The sequence below is a fragment of the Paroedura picta genome, chromosome 1 (genome assembly GCF_049243985.1).
Source record: "Paroedura picta isolate Pp20150507F chromosome 1, Ppicta_v3.0, whole genome shotgun sequence".
NCBI classification, from domain to species: Eukaryota; Metazoa; Chordata; class Lepidosauria; order Squamata; family Gekkonidae; genus Paroedura; species Paroedura picta.
Window position 1 is genome coordinate 131,778,465 of NC_135369.1, and position 14,901 is coordinate 131,793,365.

General features: G+C 42.1%; 1 long non-coding RNA gene across 2 annotated transcripts; it reads right to left on the reverse strand.

Moving 5' to 3' along the window:
• Positions 1-1,307: 1,307 nt before the first annotated feature.
• Positions 1,308-14,500, reverse strand: LOC143842911 (uncharacterized). Of its 2 annotated transcripts, XR_013233392.1 has the most exons (6): positions 14,395-14,500; positions 14,092-14,178; positions 7,169-7,243; positions 4,941-5,049; positions 3,823-3,891; positions 1,308-2,054 (listed from the first exon to the last, which is right to left on the reverse strand). It is a non-coding gene; the product is annotated as an uncharacterized LOC143842911 (long non-coding RNA). The 2 variants fall into 2 exon arrangements; XR_013233397.1 differs by lacking the exon at positions 7,169-7,243.
• Between the last annotated feature and the right edge of the window lie 401 nt (positions 14,501-14,901).

Below are 14,901 nucleotides of genomic sequence, written 5' to 3' on the forward strand. Positions count from 1 at the left end.
CGCAGCAAAGTACGGCAGAACCTTTCCATCCCGGAGTGGTGTGTGTGCATGCACAACTGCAAGGTGGACCATGTGCTCTGAAGGAAATTGTCCCCCATACATACATGGGAAGCAATGGGACATGCTGCCCTGATGCAAGAAACTGGTGGTGGCAAGGCATGGCTGCCACTGTGCATAATTGGTCTCTCTCTCCTCACACACATATTTCAAATTCTCCAGAACAGACTAGAAGTTTAGAGTAAAATGCCAATCACACAGCAAAAAAGCATTTCTGTCAAAGGACCAGGAAGGGCTTGCAGAGTTGAATGATGCTTTGACATGGTGACAGTTGTCCCTTGTTCATGTGAGGGGCATTGCAGAAGCGTTCGTTCGTTCGTTCGTTCGTTCGTTCCATTTGGCAACAGAATGACCAGACAATGGTTTCCCCTGCAGTTTCCCTGCCTCCCCTACCTCCATGACAGTTATTTACCCTCTGTACCACTCAAGAATATGCTGTAATATAGCAAAGCTAAGAATCTGTTAGTTCACTGAATTGAGCGATAGAAGTAAATAATTATATTTAAGACTATAGGATGTGGCCTCACCTATCCATTTATTCATCCACCTGTTTATCCATCAAGATGCCCCAGATGATCCTCACCACTGAGATAACATTAATACTTACTCTGAAGATGAATTGTCACTGCTGATTTTAACCTGTTTCTGCTATCTATTTTAAACTAATTTTATTTTAAAATTTTATTTGTTTAACTATTGTATTTTTATATAATAATATTGTACCCTGCCCTGAGCCATCCCGCCGGGAGGGCAGCTTAGAAATCTAATAAATAAATAAATTAATTAATAAGGAAATAAATAAATAAGCAAGCAAACAAGCAAACAAATAAGGAACTACCATCAACAGATAAATATACTGGGGAATTTGATACACAATTGTTGATTGCTATGACAAATGGTTGTTTTGAAACAGTAAGGTTACTAGCTAATGTATATTTAATTTAATTCTGGCTAAAGCAGACCTGAATTTGTTATGTCCTAGTTAGTTCTATTTTGTATACATTTGACATGATTTGATTAGCATTGTGCTTCCTTCAGATCTGGCACTCAGATTGAGAAATGCTTTTGGCCAATTAAGAATTAAAGTCATAGTACAATTTATGTCCCAGCATTCCAGCAGGTGTGGAATCCATTGACTTTCCACAGCAATATGATTAGGAAACCAAAGCAAGGGCTTGTTTTCTTTAATTATTGAATTGATATAAATTACAATTAGCATAGGGGCTGGAATGTAATTACATTGCCATACAATCATTTATTTTGTGTTAATTCACCATGTCCAATTTTCTTGTGTTAACCCCTACTCTGCACATTATGACCTGGCATTATATGATAGTAATAACAAATACTTAATTTTTTTATTTTTCTTTGCAATTACCTGAACATAAGATTTTTTTGGGGGGGGGTATTATTTGTTCAACTTTATTAATAAGACATAGCTTCAGAGCCTTGCTGCTAAAAAAATTGCCTCAATTTGCTAACATTTTCCATTACTAAATGTATCTGTATTCAAATTTATTTTAATTAACCGAAGCCTGCTGTTTCAAAAAGCAGTGGTAACTACTGAAATGAGGAGTAAACAGGAATTCCAACAGAGATATTTCATGCAAAGAGTACTAAGGATATGGAATATAAATTGCCAAGTGCATTGACGCCAACAGTATAAATAAATATCTGTGGAGAGAGCAGGGAGGAATTAAAGCTGCAGTGACTTTGCTTGAGGATGAACTTTTAAACTTATTTAAAGAGAGAACATGTTGAGTGAAGCAGCAGGGTCTATTTAACAATTCTTCTATTTTCTTGCCTCTTGTCAGTCTCTGTTGCGAGCAAGTTGAAGAGCCAAAGAGCTCTAGTCGGAGGTGACACAAAAATCCATAAATGAAATGGGAGTTAGTTAGCATAAACAGATAGAACCAAACTGCACAGCAGTTATGCTGGGAAGCAGCTGGACGGATTCAGGATGAGGTGGCAGCAGCTGCAGGTTTATAGACAGCAACCTGTGGGGCAGGACAATGTTATTAAAGTACACTGCTGGTCAAGATGAGCCAGGTAATATGGACTTCTGCTCTTCTGCAGGAACTGAAATAACTGATAGAATTTATTGTGGCAAGGCAGGCTAGTCTGTGGCCTCATGGACCGTTTATGCACTGGGAACTTCACTGCCCCAGCTCTTGGCAGGAGGCCAAATCGGATGAGGTGCACCAGGCCAGATGCTCCCCCATGTGGGTGGAGGAAGAGGTGGGGCAACCTGCCATGACTAAAACTCCAGCCTGCAGCCCAGCATGAAACCTCCAGTGCATAATCGGTCTTAGCCACATCAGCCAGACTCAGGTTCTACTTGAAATTCTGGAGTCCATCAGAGAGCACATGTCACTGAATGAATGCTGTGGGCTATAGTTCAACAGGTTTTGATTACTTAGAAGCTCTATCTTCTTTGAATCAGGCCCATGGATCCCCTTATAATGTATAGATTCACTTCCTTTCAGAATACTTTTTGAGAGTCAGGGGGTTCTAAAACTGATGTGTAGTGGGATCGTGATGTCTCATGCCTTCCTAAATAAAAGAGAACACGTTAAGGTCCATTACCATATCCTGTTTTTTCTGACAGGTAAATGGAGGTGCAGTAGAATTAAAGGTCTTCACATTGCATGATAGGGAATTTAGAACTTCTTAAATGACAAGATATCAGTACTCGTAGTTCACGGCCTTTTATGTAGTGGTGTTTTTCTTCATTTTTATCATGCTTTCCCTCTGAGTGCATTTTTCCCTTCTGCATGTCAACTCACTTTCAGTTTGTAAGTGCATTGGAAATTCTTTTTCCTTCTACATGGATTTTGCTCCTTTCATTGCTCCATTTGCCACGCAATTGAAACTGAAAGCCCTTCCACCCAATCCAGTCCTAGGCAACAGAAACCCCTTTCCAGAGGCCCCAGGTTGACTGGGGTTCCATGGCTTACTGCCAGGTGGGTATGGGGAACCTGTCCTGCTTGGTGACAGTGCTGGATGAGGGTGTGCTGAGCCGGGTGGGCCAGCTGTTCTGTGGCAAGTTGCAGAAGTTCTGTGTGAACCGTGGACACCCACCTATATGGTCAGCCTTGCTTTTGGTGTAGATGTACCCCATGGTTGGTGCATGATTGGTGCAGAACAGCTAGTCCACCCAGGTTAGGGGGCCTTTGCTTAGAACTGCTACTGAGAAGACCAGGCTCCCTATACCTGCCTGGCATTAGCTGGTGGAAGCCAAGTCAATCCAGGGTCTCTGTCAGCTGGGACTGAGTTGGAAGGGAGGATTGCTAGTCAGGATGGTATGGCAAGGCTCCACGTGCTCCTCATGCACAGGTGCCATTTCAAATGTGGCTGCAGCAGCCCCTCATTTGGATGGCAGCCTCCTCCTGCTAGGTGTCCATCACTAGCTTCCCTTCCTGGCATTCCTGGCTCTGAGTGCAAAACTGACACTCTGTAGCATGGTTTCCCTGCTGGGGCGGATTGTGGCTCCAGTGGGAGGGCCAGGAGTGGCGTCCAGGCTCCTCCACTGGTGCTACCTCCCAAAAGACCTCAGGCTGGGGGCCTCCTTGGCTGGAGGTCATCACAGGTGGGCCTTTTTTCTGGGTATAAAGGGGAAACCTGCCAAGATATTTCTGCTTAGCTCAGCTTTCTCTGCCTCCCTCCTATACCATGCTAGGTCTTCTGAGCTTGTATTTTTTTAAACTTTAATTACCTGGCAACAGTAAAAAATGGAAGCACTAAACATTAAAGCAAAATGCCTACCAGAGAGTAAATGCAGCTGGAAGTTTCTCTCCTTACAATAAAAAACAACACACCCAGCACGAAACTGACCTATAAGGAAAGAACAACCACACAGCATCAAAAAACAAAACAAAACAGTGCTGAGATATCTGCTTTTACCTCACTGGGGAGCAGAAAACATTACTATCACTATGACTGATCATGCACAGGGCTGATAATCCGGGATGGCGGCAGCAGGGCAGTCCCGATTATGTACACTGCTGCCGCGATCACAGCCCTGGCCTGGTGTAGTGCCCCGGAAGACCCACAACAAGGGAATGTGGAATCTTCCGCGTTCCCTGGGATGCTGCAGGTGCCAGCGTGGGCTGGGTTGGGCCAGCTCTGTGTATAACCAGAAGAACTGGGCCTTTTGGCCCAGCTTTTCCCTCAACCTATGGTGTCCCTAGAGGGACACTGCATGCCCCTGTTGGCTTGGCGGAGCTGCGGAGCTGACCGAGAAGTCCCCTCACCTCCACCTTGGAGGGAAAGTGGCATGCTGCTCCCTGCCATTGTACAGTGGGGACACCCTTTTCCCTCACTCCCCCCCCCACTCACCTTTTCACTGTTGCTGCCTCCAGGCAGCGAGTCGGCTTTCCAGCCCTGGCGTTGCGCGTGTGTATGTGCACATGCCTGCGCTATGCCGGGGCAGCCTGCATACTCCAGGGCAGGGTTAGTCAACCTATGGTCCTCCAGATGTTCATGGACTACAATTCCCATGAACCCCAGCCAGCGTTTGATGACAGGGGCTCCTGGGAATTGTAGTCCATGAACATCTGGAGGACCACAGGTTGACTACCCCTGCTCCAGGGGATTCCTCCCCCATGAGTACATGGGAAGCACCGGGGCATCCTGCCCAGCAGCAGCCGGCCATGGCTACTGCCGTGCATAATGGGTCTAAGTATCTTCTCTAACAGTCTTAGGTAGGTTCTGGCAAGTTCATGGGGAAATGGTACCTAAAGGTAGAAAAGTTGAAAACTGTTGCTGTTTCAGATGACAATTCCTTCTGGGAATGACTGGAAAGTGGCATGCCAAAGTTATCTAGTTATGTCAGTTCTTCAGAGATAAGGAACACAAATCAGACATATTAGAGTTGTGAATACCTTTCAAGTTACATGATACAGGAAAGCCAGCTAATCCATGAGATTCCTTCTGTGTTTACATAATATTCAGATAATGTGCTTTATGATATATCAACCATCTTCACGTTTCCTAGAAGAAAAACACATCTCTTTGTAAGTGAATACTACTTAACTTTCCCTTCAGTCATTTAGGTCAGTGGTCCCCAACCTTTTTATCACCGGGGACCACTCAACGCCGGGGACCACTCAACGCCTTTTACTGAGGCCCGGTGGGGGAGTAGTTTACTCCTCTATTCTCAACCACTGCCCTAACGCTCTCTGATCGCTATGGTAATGTTTAAACATCCCTTCAAAATAAGATAGACACGCCACAACAATGAACATAAGGAACATTTTATTTTCATGGAAATTTTAACTCATGACAATGACAAATCAATGGGAATCCTGAGCTTGTTTATCTGCAACGAGATAGTCCCATCTGGGAGTGATGGGAGACAATGACACCCGAAGTGTGTTGTAAAGGGGCAGGGGGGAGGAAGTAAAGGGCTGGGGGGGGCAGAAGGCGTCCTTCGGGGCCCACCTCCAATTAGTCGACGGACCACATGTGGTTCGCGGCCCACAGGTTGGGGATCGCTTATTTAGGTAGTCTCTTCTAAACTCTAGGTAAAGGTAAAGGTATCCCCTGTGCAAGCACCGAGTCATGTCTGACCCTTGGGGTGACGCCCTCTAGCGTTTTCATGGCAGACTCAATACGGGGTGGTTTGCCAGTGCCTTCCCCAGTCATTACCGTTTACCCCCCAGCAAGCTGGGTACTCATTTTACCGACCTCGGAAGGATGGAAGGCTGAGTCAACCTTGAGCCGGCTGCTGGGATTGAACTCCCAGCCTCATGGGCAAAGCTTTCAGACGGCTGCCTTACCACTCTGCGCCACAAGAGGCTCTAAACTCTATCAATGTGCTATTTACTCTTCTTTGAACTTTCATCTGCTTTCCAAATTTCTGTTGCCCTCTTGAGATATGATTATGGCTCAGGAGAGTCAACAATGAGCTCTGGTTATTTGTTGTGCATTTCTGGATCACTGACATATAGTTTGGACTGTAATTGCTGTCTTGTTAATTACCAAATGGCTGCTAAGCCAGAGAAGGTTTGGCCAGAAGAAGACAATAAAAGTGTGAGGGATTTACAGCCCTGGTAGCTCTAAAGAGGTGTGAACAGGGTGTGTAGTGAACATTTTATGCTTCATTTTGTACAGCAGATCCTTATGCTGCTTTTGACTTTATTGTTGTTTCAAAAGGTCACCTTTGATAAGATGCCCAAGTGCTCTCTGTTTCAGAAGGCACTTTATTGCACCCTGCAAAGCCAATAATATTTTTCCCATGGAATTAATATGTGCGTGTGTGTCTGTGTGTGTGTTTTTGTGTGTGCTCCATTTCCTTAGGATAAGAGCAGGAAACAAATATGATGTACAAGAACTAAAATAAATATCAAAGAGAGACTTATGGCCCAAATATATCAGAGCTCTTATGCCCACAAGGTGCTTATGAAAGGATTGGGGCATCAAGGCAGCCACCTGCCATTCCTGAGAAATGTAAACTATGAAAACATGACTGTGGCAAAGTAATTCAACAATGGTGTTTCCCTTCAGTCTATACAATTTGGGGGGGGGGATTCTCTCTCATGCCAGAATTCAGTTAGTGACCCTTTTTCTGAGCCTAGAGTTCACTTTTCCTGCTGACTTCTCTGTTAAAGCCAATCTCAGAGTTTAGGGCTGGGAAAGGATTTCAGCCTCAGACCTTGGAGAACATCTGATACTTAAAGTAGGCATTACTAGATAACTTTGCATTAAACAACAGTGACTGTAGCAATATGCATGACTGTAGCAATAAGCATGATCATAGCAATATGCACTATTTCTAGGCCTTAAAAAAATCTGTGTGGTTTCTTTCATTTACTAAAATAAACCTGTCAGTAAATTATATAGGCTATGTCACAGCTGACTTATGGCAACCCAAGTGAAGGTCTTTCAAGGCAAGTGAGAATCAGAAGTGGTTTGCCATGGCCTTCCTCTGCCAAATCTTCCTTGGTGGTCTTCCTCCAAGTCCTAAGCCTGCTTACCTGACACTTTTTCTCCCCACCCTGGCTCATTACCTTAGTTGTATTCCTTCTCCATCTCAGTATGAGTAAATCTTTCAGCCTGATTCTACAAATGTCATACCAGAAGTTCATCTTACTAAGTCCATGGAACTCACTTCCTGGGAAGTATTTTTCGCATTGCAGTCTGTATCCAGAGGGTATCGCATTCCACAAGATGTATGCTCAGGTCCCTGAAAACAGCGAATGCTCTCAATAAAACATGAAGCAAAGTTAATTACAGGCTTCCATTCTGAGACACTCAGCCGCTAGTGGCCCATTATAATGAATCATTTTTCAAATGGAGCAGAGATTGACAGAGATTTTATAAACTTTCCATTCTCCACGTTTCCCCTGTGTAATAAGTGCCTGCTGTACACTGGGAAAGTGATTAAGTATCAATTTCATGTAGAATCAGGAATAAATGTTTAAAAGACTAATGAGACACTATTTTTACTGCTTCTAGTACTGTGACTAACCCATGTTGTGTCAGACAAATGGTTCTGCCATATTAATTAGTCAATGCTTGTATGTATTTTTTAAACCTCCTAGTTTTCTAAATGAATTAAATAAATACCTTTACACTAATGCTTGACTTGTAAGGTTATACCTCTTGCCTAAGGTGACTGCCTAGCCTTTTCTTCTGACCTGCTAATCACCCTTCTTTTCTTGCAAAGCAACAATTAATCATGTCTTATTAATGCTAAGATGTCCAGTCTATTGCAGGAGACATCTTGCGAACCCAACAGTCCCTTTGAGTTTCATTGTTTCCTTTACGGTGCCATGAAGAACATTTAATAATTCTGTAGTTCCTGCTTGCCTATGACTCTCTTTTTAGAATATATCCTTAGACTTGAACTGCATGCTACAGTGTAGTCTTGGCCTTTAATTTCAAGGATCATCTTGGCAGCACCTACTTTTCTTGCTGCTGTAGCAAATATCTGTTATTCTGGCACAAGTCTAGATCACAGGAATTAGTAGTGTGCCATTCAGTGACAACATTCTGTTGCAAGCACCGATCTAACATTTTCAGATTAAGTTGACTTAAGACAGCAGTGTGCAAGATGACATAGCCTCCATCACTGACCAAAGGACTACAAGGAGGTTGCACAGCCTCCTTATTACAAAAAACAAGAACAAGGTAAGGCTAGCAAGGTTTCACAGGAGAATGAATATTTGTATCATTTTCATCTAAAGGATGCCAATTTTATTGAATAGCATTCTATGAAATGATAAAAGGCACATTTTCTTCTCTCTGGTTTTATACAAAGTAAAATATTTAAGAAGTCAAAATTTCATAGGATCTCTTTATCACAGTATTAAATCCATGGGTTCAGTGAAGACACAGACCATCTCCAAACAACCAATACTTTACTAGACCCACGAAACATTGAACACAGACAAGCACAACTTGGGAACTTATACACATACTTGAAACTCCCACCGAGACATATGACTGGCCCTTAACAGAGGAACATGATAAGTCCACTAGTCTGTTCCATGATTGGCTAAGAGCCTAGGGCTAGTGAAACCCAAGCAAGGGCTCAAGATCTCAGCTTCAGGTCCAAACTCAACATCTCTTTCAAAGTCTCTTGAAATCCTCATATCAACACAGAGTAAGGAAATGGAAATGGAAAAGGGGGTGTCTGAACATAAAAAGGCAGAACCAAATATAAGGGATATGGTTAGAGGCAAAGGGGATCCAATTATACTCTATGGCTCAGGATGCACGCAAACCTAGAACTGGCTCTGCTTCTGCTCATCCATATCTGTATGCTTACTCAAGCATATCTGTAGTATCACTCTAAGACATACTGGTTTCAAGAGTTATCTCACAGTTCTATGAGAAGTGTGTGATTTTAAAATGTGTTTCTTTATAATTACTAACATTATTGCACATTCTTTATACATTCATGTTATTTATTCAAACAATTTTTATAACTTTGTCCATGTTACTTGACCATTAAGTCAGCCTGGATTATAGAATCATAGAATCATAGAGTTGGAAGGGACCATACAGGCCATCTAGTCCAACCCCCTGCTCAACGCAGGATCAGCCCTAACCATCCTAAAGCATCCAAGAAAAGTGTGTATCCAACCTTTGCTTGAAGACTGCCAGCTCACCACCTCCTTAGGCAGCTTATTCCACTGCTGAAATACTCTGACTATGAATTTTTTTTCCTGATATCTAGCCTATATCGTTGGACTTGTAGTTTAAACCCATTACTTTCCTCTGTGTCCTTTCCCATGTCCTTTCCTCTGCAGACAACGGAAACAGCATCCTGCCCTCCTCCAAGTGACAACCTTTCAAATACTTAAAGAGGGCTATCATGTCCGCTCTCAACCTCCTTTTCTCCAGGCTGAACATTCCCAAGTTCCTCAACCTATCTTCATAGGGCTTGGTCCCTTGGCCCCAGATCATCTTGGTCGCTCTCTTCTGTACCCTTTCAATTTTATCTACGTTCTTGTTGAAGTGAGGCCTCCAGAACTGCACACAGTACTCCAGGTGTGGTCTGACCAGTGCCGTATATAATGGGACTATGACATCTTATGATTTTGATGTGATGCCCCTGTTGATACAGCCCAAAATGGCATTCGACTTTTTTACCACTGCATCACACTGCCTGCTCATGTTTAGTTTACAATCCACAAGTACCCCAAGGTCTCGTTCACACACAGTGTTACCTAGAAGCGTATCCCCCATCCAGTAGGCATGCTTTTCATTTTTCTGACCCAGATGCAGAACTTTACACTTATCTTTATTAAATTGCATCTTGTTCTCATTTGCCTATTTTTCCATTGTGTTCAGATCTCTGTCTCTATCTTCCGGAGTATTTGCCAGTCCTGCCAATTTGGTGTCATCTGTAATCTTGATGACTAGTCCCTCCACCCACTCATCTAGATCATTAATAAATATGTTAAAATGTACCGGGCCAAGCACCGAGCCCTGAGGTACCCCGCTACTCACCTCCCTCCAGTCTGATGAAACACCATTGACAACAACTCTTTGAGTCTAACCAATTCTCTAACCAATTCCCTATCCACCTAACTATCTGAAAATCTAGATTGCAGTCCTTCAATTTATCCATCAGAACATTATGACTTATTCTGGCTAGGATGCCATAGTACCAGACAGCTCTGGGTCTGGAAGGCCCCACTGTGCCTCATGGCAGCAGAGCAGGGGGGCAGGGGCATGGGGGTCCCACTGCAGGATGGTGGGGTAGTGGCATGCTGCTATCCCACCATCGTGGGGGGGGGGTATAGCACCGTAAAGCAAATGGGGCATTTTGTGTCCCACACTGTAGTTGGAAGGAAGGAGCTGGGCCTTTGAGGCCTGACTCTTCTCATATGTATGGATCTGGCCTGGCCAGGTCTCTAATGGCTACCAGGGCAAGAAAGGGAATGTGGAAGAATCTGCATTCTCATGCCATGGCTATCAGTGGCCTGAAAGTGGGCCAGGGCCAGGAGGGAGCCCAGATGGTGCCGGTGTTGTGTATAAGCGGGGATTAGTTCAACTGTCATGCAGGTGCTGGCCCGCCCTTTCCTGCCTGTGCATAATTGAGCATTATGAAACTAATATCATTCTATTGATCTTGATTAATATGAACAAGACTTTCATATGACTGATCACATGAGATAACAACAACAACTTTATTACTCTGCCTTGTCTCATCCTTTGACAGGGATCCTTAAAGACTCAAATCAATTTTATATGAGGTGACAGATATTTGTAATTAAGAGTATTCAAATAAATACATGGTGATAAAAACCGTTGTGAACAGGAAAAAATTACAAGATGGCAAGTCAAATATGGCTCCCAGAAGAATGTTCTCCTAGACAATGCCACACAGACTGAGAAGGAAGATGTGTTCACTCTCTGAGGTGTAATAGCTACTCATTGACTGCTCACCTTTCTAGGCATAAACCATTTATTAATTTTAAATAGGGCCTAGAAATTTATATCTCCTCCTGACAGTGTATGACCTTCACTGCTATCCATCATATTAAGTGGCATGAAATGCACATTTCTAAAGGAAAAGCAATCATTGACAGACTAACAGCTCCCTGGGATGTGATTCTTCACAAATAATCATGTTCAGTCCTATTTCATGAGGGATCATTACACATTTATACAAATGACATGATGATGCGTATTGCTCAGAACAAAAAAAAAAGCATCTAGCATTGTATGTGTGGTGAAGTGAGATGATAAACACTAGGAAGAAGCTGAGATAAGAAATGAGTGATAATTTTCTCCTAGAAATAATAGTTGGGAGTTGTCATCTTTATTATTGGCCTTGCTCCTCTGCCTTTAACAGCACCAAGATATACAGTCCTCAAACAAGTAATAGCATCTCAAACTACAAATCTTTAACCCTGGAAAATAAACTTCTCCTACTGAATTTCACTATGTAAGTCTACCTTTGAAGACATGGAGGCTATTTTAGTGTATCTCTTCTTAACATAAATGTAGCCAGGGTGCTTCAGCCTCTGCTGGTCTTAGACCATAGGCAGGTTTATGTCTATGTATCTGGCACATCTTGTGATAGATATGACAGTGTTCTGAAGAAAAAGGTACCTGCCTTTTCACATATCAGTTAGCACATTTACTAGTTATACATAACAGCATTGAAGTAGGGATTTAGAAATATGGTTTCTAGGACATGCTTTCCAAATTACTTTATCTAACATGTTCGAATCCTTAGCAAAACAAAAAATTTAAAAAAGAATTTTGTCTGTCTCTACATGCATTGCAATGGTTTCGAACATGTTAGTAAAAAAGAAAAATGTTGACAGCATCTCTTATTTGACTGGGGCTATGTGGTTCTGCTCTAGCATTGCAACAGCCTTGCTTAGCCATAGTTGCTAGATACAGAAATCCAGAGAATCATGCCAGCAATTTCTGTTTGTGCATACAGTTCCCCATATATATATATAAAAACATAATGAATAACAGTGATGGGCTGCACTTTTTAAAAGCTTAGCAGAGCTGTGTAAACAGATAAAAGGTCTGTGAAGGGTTCATTTACCAGGGAGCTTTGGGTGACAGGTTGTTCCAAGAAATCTGATTGGTTAGAATCAGCTGAGCAAAGATAGACTTGAGAGCTGCATGCTGAGGAGATAATCAGTCAGATTTCTGCCTTGACTGAGTTAAGTCTGATTTCAGGCTTAGTGAGAAGAGAATTTCCTTACTCAGTGAAACAGGGAGTTAGCTCTGAAGAGATCCCTGGTCTGATGTGGTTAAAAACTGCCTTTAGAAACCTTAAGAGTCAGTTAAAAACTCAATACAAGCACTGGTATTTCAAGAGATGATGTTTCGGTTATGGTTAGGGTGTACCAGCCTTCTGGGAACCAAAAAGTCAGATAACTCAAATAAAGTGTACTAGAGTATTTGGGAAAACTCTGGAACAAAAGCCTCTTGATAAAGATTTCAGTGACAGTGAATGGCTTGATAAATCCTAAATTATTTCACCTTTCTAAGCCCATTGCATTGGATTGCTATGAGCCTATGCACACTTACCTGTGAGTGAACCTCAATGAAGAAAGCAGGATTTACTTCTGAGTAGAATCAACATTGTATTGTCATCTAATTCAGGGATGCTTATTGCTCCTCTGCTCACATCACATTTTATTTGTGAACTGTAAACAGGGCCCTCAGACCTTAAAACACATTCAGCTTTTTGGCCATTCAAATTTGAATCCAAATGTTCTGCACATATGTTTTGACAGTTTTTTTCACTTTGATATATGTTAAAAATCAAGAGGCTTAAGCCTTTGTGTGGAGGTTTGTCTCTATAGCAGGGATTCCCAACCAGGTGTCCATGGACTCTTGGAGGTTCATGGGAGTTCTGAAGGAGGTCTGCGGTAGTTCTTAAAGTGGCATGGTTTTGGGTTGGTCTGGGCTGTCTTCTCAGCTCCTACTCTTCTTTCTGGCCTAACAAGGAATAGCCACCATACTAGTAGTAAAGGCAGGGGGAAGGGGCAAAAGGAAGGCTAAGGGTGCAGGTAGTGATATCACTTCTGGGGGCATGGCAGGGGGCATGGCCAGCTGAATCAGTTCTGGGGTTCCTTGAAGTCTGAAAAATTATTTCAAGGGCTCCTCCATGGTCAAGAGGTTGGAAAAGTCTGCTCTATAGCACTGCCTGTTTTGCTTGACTAACTCAATGCTCAATGGATGCAGATACATAAATACTTTAGTTTCCCCCTGTCAGTTCACATGATTTCCAGACAGGAAAAACGTGCTGTTTACAAAAGATATAGTCTCTCTCAGGTGGGTTAGCTGGGATGTCCAAAAAGGACACCATATCTCCAAAAAGGACATTGTAGAGCTGGGAGGCGGGGACAGAAGAAGACAACCAAGATATTAAGGGGGGCGGAACTTCTTTCCTATGAAGAAAGAATGAGGAGACTGAGACTTTTTGGTTTAGAAAAGAGATGACTGGGGGGCGGGGTTATGATAGAAGTTTATAAAAGTTATGCATACCATAGAGGGATTTGACAAAAGAGAACTTTTTCTTCCTTGCCTCAAATGCTAGAACTGTAAGCCATCCAATAACACTGATAAACTATAGATTAAGGATGAACAAAATGAATAATAATAATAGTAATAGTAATAGTAATAATAGAATAATGATTTTTTATTTATATCTTGCCCTTTCACATAGCTCAGGGTAAGTAACAAGGTGGAAAGATTCTCTAAATATAAAGTGATTAAAATATGGAATTCTCTGCCAGAGGATGAAGTGATGATCACAGGATTAGCCAGATTTGTGGATGTTAGATCTATCAGTAGCTACATCCCATGGTGAGTGAAGAGAACACATTCAGAGGTTCTAAGCTTCTGAATCCCAGAGTCAGGGGCAACATCAGGGGACTGTCTTGACCTCTATGTCCTGTTGTTGGTCATCCAGAGGAACTGATTGGCCACTGTGTGAGGCAGGATGCCGGACTAGACTTCTCAGAACAAGAAAACAAAAAAACCTGTCATGGCATTAAACATTAATAAAGAATATTTTCAAACAATGTCCTTTCTTGAGTTTACCTTTAGTTTATTTCATCCCAAGGACATCAGCCAGAACAGTTTTCCAGATAAACTCTGTTTTCTACTATCTTTCCTCAGCGGCAAGTCCTAAAATGTAAACAGTCACAATTAATAAATCATTTTAAGTTTTGTTACAAGTAAAATACTTCATCCATACTCATACCATACATCTCTTCTTTTAAGTACAATTAATCTCAGTATGTTTGTTTCATAACCTATAAACACAAATACCAGCAATCAAACAAAAATGTTGTAATACAAACATTCAGCCTATCTCTTATATGCAGTTAATTTATACTTTACCTCAATACAAGTAATAATATAAATTGGCCAATGGCTCAAAACGGCATGGAGATCCTGGTCCAAAAAGATGAGGTCCCAATCACTTCACTCAAGTATCTCTAATTTATCACAGAAGGCAATGTTCCAGGTGTTCTAATGATTCCTAATCTTAAAGGAGCTGCTCACAGAAAAGAGGAAAATGCCAATGCTGTATTCAAGCCAGGAGGCTGCAGTGTATTCAAAGAATAAATGTAAAAGCACTCTTGTTGTCTCTGTTTTTTTTAATGTCTACCCTTTGATTTCCTTCCGATGTAACTTGTTCCGGTCCAAAGAAAAGAAGATCCTCAGCTGTATGATTCTGTCCCAGTCAGTGACTCACGATGGGAGCATCTATTATATGGTTTCTGACACAGGACTGATGCTTTTGAAATGTAATCTTCAAATCCAGGGTAAAAATTCCCACATACAATTTATCACATGAACACCTTATGCAATATACACAGTTTTTTGTTCCCCAGTTAATAAAAG